This window comes from Elephantulus edwardii, unplaced genomic scaffold (genome assembly GCF_000299155.1).
Source record: "Elephantulus edwardii isolate Elephantulus edwardi_28Jun2011 unplaced genomic scaffold, EleEdw1.0 scaffold00204, whole genome shotgun sequence".
NCBI classification, from domain to species: domain Eukaryota; kingdom Metazoa; phylum Chordata; class Mammalia; order Macroscelidea; family Macroscelididae; genus Elephantulus; species Elephantulus edwardii.
The window spans coordinates 472,768-478,735 of record NW_006399954.1 but is presented as its reverse complement, the minus strand read 5'-3'; the positions used below and the strand labels follow the sequence as shown (position 1 = coordinate 478,735).

Here is a 5,968-nt window from a genome sequence, read left to right as displayed (position 1 = left end):
GAATACCAATTGACATATTTCAGCAAATAGATGCTGCCATGGACACACTCACCATGTTATTTCAAGAAATCTGGAGGGCAACTACCTGGCCAACTAACGGGAAGAGATGTGTATTTATTCCCATTCCAAAAAAGGTGACTCAACAGAGTATGGAAATTATATCACTAATACACAAGCAAGATCTTACTTAAGATTTTCAGCAAATGACTGGAAAAGTATATCACCAGAGAACTGCCAGATGTGCAGGCTGGCTTTTTAAGAGGCCATGGCACTAGAGACATCATAACCAACCTTATATGGATGTTGGCTGAAAGCGGAGAGTACAGAAAAATGTTTATCTGCGTTTCATTCACTGTGCAAAGGCATTGGCTGTGTTAGTCACAACAAATTATGGATAACTCTAAGAAGAATGGGGATCCCAGAAAACTTGACTGTACTCATGTGAAAACTATACTTGGACCAGGAAGCAGTCATCAGAACAAAGCATGGCTGCATTGTATGGTTCAGGATCAGGAAAGGTTTGCATCAGGAATGCATCCTATCTCCTTTTATTTTCAATCTGTATGCAGATCATTTGGGAGGCCGAGCTTTATGAGGAGGAATGTGACATCAGAGTTGGAGGAAGACTCATCAACAATCTGCATTATGCAGATGATACAACCTTGCTTGCTGAAACTGAAAAGGACATGAGGCATTTGCTACAGTAGCTCAAAGTTTTCAATATCGGTTGAAGCTCAACATCAAGAAAACAAAGATTTTCATCACTGAGTCAATTAGCAGCTTCATGATGGATGGAGATTGTTGATAAATTCAGTTTGCTTGGTTCTACAATCAACTATCTTGGCACCAGCAATCAGGAAATCAAAAGACTAATTGCACTGGGAAAGTCTGCTGTCAGGGATCTCTCTAGGGAACTGAATAGGAACAATGTCAGTTTGGAGACTAAGGTGTACCTGATCCAGACCACGTTTCTTGCCATTACTTGCTATGCATCTGATAGATGAACAATAACTAAAAATGACAAAAGAAGGAGAAATGTCTTTGTGATGTGATTCTAGAGAAGGGTGTTGAATATAGAGTGCACTACCAGGAGAACAAGCAGTTCATCCCTGGAGAGGATGAAACCGAGCTGCTCCTAGAGGCAAGGATTTTGAGGCTCAGTCTCACATACTTTGGGCACATGGCCAGGAGGGACCATCTTTGGAGAGGGACATCGTGCTTGGAAGGGTGGAGGCACAGCACAGGAAAGGAAAACCCAGGATAAGAAGGATTAACTCACTGACTGGAAAATGGGATAAAGCCTGTCAGAGATGATAAGTTTGCCTCAGGATAGAGCAGGTTTCAGAGCTAATGTACATAGGATTACTATGAGGCTGAAGTGACCTCAGCATCTACGTCAACAAATTTCCAGGATGTATCTGGGATGGGTTCCCACTTGTTGCTCAGGGTCGGCTTGGTAGATCATCTCCAGATGGCCAACCCTCCCACCAATTAAAGATATCACTATGGCAAACCAAAAGCAGAAACAGGACTTGCCTTTATTGTTTCACATTGACGAGAATTGAGGCAGGACAGCACATTAATTTTTTTTAAATAATGAAAGCCTGAAGTCCTTTTCTAGGGTGGTGCAATGGTTAAGTACTTGGCTGCCAACTAACTAGTTACTGGTTGAAACACATTAACCACTCCATGGAAGAAAGACCTGCTTATTTGTTACTGTAGTGATTTCAGCTGTAGAAACCTATGGGCTATTTTTATTCTGTCATACAGGATATATTAGGATAGAATCTAATCAGACACACACAGTAGCTCCTGCTGAAAGACAACAGAACCAACTGTCAGGAAAGGAAAGCAAAGGGCAGAAGTGAGAAGTACATTAAAATTGCACGATGCTGAAGTGACTGTACTTAAGTGTTTAATCATTCTAAGCCAACAGTGATTTCAGTGCCACACTGATGACAGAGTCCTTAGCAAGTTGTGCTGCCCATGCAAAGGCCATATGTTCATAAGTTCACCAGCAGCTCCAAGGAAGAAAGATGAGAAGTCTCCTCCCATTGTAATTTATGGACTTGGAAGCCAAGCAGAGGATTACTAGTAGTCAGATCCAACTGCTTAACAGGGAGTGGGGGGGTATGAGTACAATTTCAACAGGAGTCTTTAATAGTTTTTAAATATATAAAAAATATGTTTAAAGATATAAAAAATTAATGTGTAATAAAAATGTGATTACTGTATAGGATTTCTACCCCTTGGTTCTTCTCTATAGGAGAGGTTTCCCAAATTTGTGAACAGTGCGGTTGAGTGTCCAGGTGTTATGTTTAATGATCTACTGTAGCTTTCTTAAAATTTTGGATGTAATTTTTAACATGGGACTTTACAATTTATTTTGCACTCGGCTCTGAAAGTTATGTAACTGTCTTGTGTTTCTGATTGCTTACCCTAAATCAAATAGCAGAAGAAAGTTCAGTAGTCAATAGCTGGCTGCACCAATATTCACCCGTTCAAGTGATCATGTGGCCTAATGTTGAGCAATTTCTCTACTAACCCAAAGGCACATGGTTTGAATCTACAAGCTGCTGTGGGGAGGAAAAAGGGCAATCTTCCCTTGCGATTAATTGCCTCTGAAAATCCACTCCAAGGTCAGAGAAGGGCCGGTTCTAACTCAATCGCACAAAATAACAATTTGTAAAATGTGTGAAGGTAAGTACACCCAACAATAGCCATAACTCAACTTTTCTATACTTTAGATGTCAGAATGATACTGTGTGTGTGTGTGTGTGTGTGTGTGTGTGTGTGTGTGTGTGTGTGTTGAAGGAAAAGTGGTGGTAAATGAATGCTTTTAACTTATTCCAAACACTTTTTCTGTCAGAAACATTCTGCTTGTGTGCATAAGATGCATGTATCTACATTATTGGTTCTGTATAATGTTATATGAACCATCAGAAATATGCACATCAATAGACACACATGCATACACATATACACCCACCCTGTGAACAGAGGGATTTTTCAGACTTAGCCATTGTGTAAATTCTCCCATGATGCTAATGACAGACCTGTTTAACTCTGATGGTGACATAAAGCACTTTTGCGCTAGTATCTCCTCTTACTTGTTGATGACATGTGGGAATTGGAAAGCCTCCGATCTTCTGATGCCCATCAATGCCTCTGTTTATGAAGTATCTCCTCAGGAGTAAGCTACTGGGACGCGCTTGACTGGCTCTAAATACCTTGTCACCCCCACATAGCTCCATTAGAGCAAGTGTGTTTTTTTTTTAAATACTTCTTCTTTATTAGCAAGCTGACAGCTATTTTAGTTCAACGGATACTACATCGCTGGAAGAAATGAACCTAGAGCATGGGAAAGAAGATAACTTTGGCTTCTAGTGTTTTCAAAGTAATTTGAGATGAAAGATGATGATCTGCTCAACCTTGGACACACATAATGAGCTCACCCCATGTGACTTAACATGGTTGGTTTGGAGCCAGACATTAGAAGGATCAGCCACATGCTAGTGAAACTTCCAGGAAGTCTTTTTCTTTCCAGAACATAATTCTTTCATTTGGATGCCTTCTTTTCACTTCAGGAATTCTCACTCGGTACCTGTGCTCCCAGCCGCTTCACATCCAAGTCTCCATATATCCCTCCATCCTTAACCTCTATCAAATCTGCCATCTCTCTTCTTGCTTTGGTAAGGTGTAGTAATACTTGAGATCTCTCACAGGGCACTCTCACTTAGGAATTTAGATATTTACTTAATTACTGTCTGCTCTGTCATAAATTAAACGTGGTGACATAATGACATCATCTAGCTTTCATGACAAAAGTACTTTTATTTTCAAGTCTATCTGGATTTCATGTTTGTTCAAATATCTAGACTTTTTAAATTTACCCATTGATTTTTAAAAATCTTGAATGACACTTAAAAAAACACACCACCAAACAACTCTAATACCCTCTCTTGCTTTGGTGAATTTTTTGTTTTGCTTTGTTTTTTGAGGGTAAGGGAGTGGGTAAATTGTGTTTATCATTTTCTGCTTGTGTTTTTCCTTTTCAAAAAAAAAGAAAGTAAAAGCCTCCTTCTTCCCAGCAGTGGATTTGGGGCACAGCTGGGGCCACCCCAGCTGGAGAAGCTGAAGCAGTAAAAGGCTGTGGCATTGGCCTTGCAGTTTATGGGAAGGTGGTGCCCGACTTGCTTGGCTCCAAGGATGGCCCCACCCAGCGCCACGGATTGCCTGGGCTTCATCAAGGTGAAGCTGCAGAATGAGCTGAGAGCTTGGCACTTTCGGGCCTGCACCAGCACGGAAAGGAACCCTTCTTTCAGAAGCTCCCAGCTCTTCCACACCGACCCCACGCACAAGATGGGGAGGCCCATCTCTCCTTGAAATAAGATCGGGTCAACCTTGGGCAGCAGGGCTATGACGTGTCTGCCCAGCTGTTCCCCCGCCTTCCTGAAAATGCACTGGCAAAGCGGGTCTCCCTGCTGTGCACCCTCTACAATTGAGCAGCAGAAGCCAGCAAACATGCTCTTATCAAAATCCTTGTACAGATAGGTGAGCAGCTCTGGGCGATCTTGTATCTGGAAATAGCTGAACATGGCCTGTCTGACATAGCTGATGTCATGAGGAGCAGCCTTCAGGTTGTCCATGGAGTCGAACACGGTTTTCACAGCTCGGTGGGCGATCCAGTAGGCCGAGCCTTCGGCCCCGATCATGTGACCCCAGCCTCCGCAGCAGCTCTCCGAGCCATCAGGGTTAATCAGGAGGCACTGGGAGTCCGTCCCTGAGGTGAGCACCATGCCGCTGGTGGGCGCGGCTGAGGCCACCGCAGCCTTAGTGTTGGTGGTGAGAAAGTAGCTTTCACTCAGGTGTGGGAATCGGCTTCGCAGGGCATCTGTCAGGCCCTTTGACTTGTCCCCTTGTTCCTCCTCGGCCAGCGCCAGGCCCAGGCTCCGCAGAGGCACCAGCGGGTCTACGCCAGCCATCTCCTTGGCCCTGTTCACCATTTCATTGATCCTCTCCACACACTCGTCTGTCCCGAGCAGCCGGTGGTTTATGCTGAGTCCGTTCGCCTCAGCCAGGACCTGTCCGTCCTCAGAGAGTAAAATGACCCGGGCCTGTGCGTTCCCGCCCTCCACGCCCCCGTAGAGGGCAGCCATGCTGCTGACCTACCGTTGGCTGCCCTGCCTCCCTCACTTCCGGTGACCCGAGTCACGTGGCCAACATGTGCTTCCCCTTTCCGGAAATGAACTTTCATTTCCTCTTGAATAAATGAATTAATATATTCAAATGCAACATCTGGGTCTATCAACTATCACACTTTGTGTTTGACTGTTGTATTTTCTTTGTTTTATAAAATTCGAGAATAAATGCACTGTCCTCCCTAGGCGGTGCAAATAGCTCGGCAGCATTTCTATAGCGAGGAAAGCTAGCCTTTCCAATCCACCCACGGGCACGCTGCTGGTGGTGGTGTGTGCTGCCCAGTCAGAACCGATCCATAGCTGAAACTCTAGCAGGTTTTAGAGGTTGTTAATTCCTCTATAGGAGATTGCTCATCCTTCTCTGGAGGAGCAGCTGGTGGATCCGAACCATTTACTTTTGGAAATGCAGCACAGCTTCTTAGCTCTAGGCTACCAGAGTTCCTTCAGAGGCACATTAGAATTCCCAAAACTCAGTGGAACACAATATTTTAAACAGGTATGGTGTCTGTGATCAGGAAACAACTGTAGAGAAATTTAGTTTAACAAGGGTAAATTTTCAAGCCAGATTTCTTGGGTTCTAATCTCAGTGTTAGCTTTATTGCTCCTGGTTTCCTCAGTGGGCAAGATAATGATTTACTTTCAGTTTGTTTGACATGTTTTATGGTTACCGGGAGGGAGGGGTTCTAACAGCATAGTTCATGGGGTTGCACTGCTAACAACAAAGGTGGCACTTCTCTGGTGGTTTGAATCCACTGGCTTCTTCACAG

General features: G+C 43.8%; 1 pseudogene; it reads right to left on the bottom strand.

Moving 5' to 3' along the window:
• Positions 1-4,028: 4,028 nt before the first annotated feature.
• LOC102876940 lies at positions 4,029-5,159 on the bottom strand (annotated as a pseudogene).
• Between the last annotated feature and the right edge of the window lie 809 nt (positions 5,160-5,968).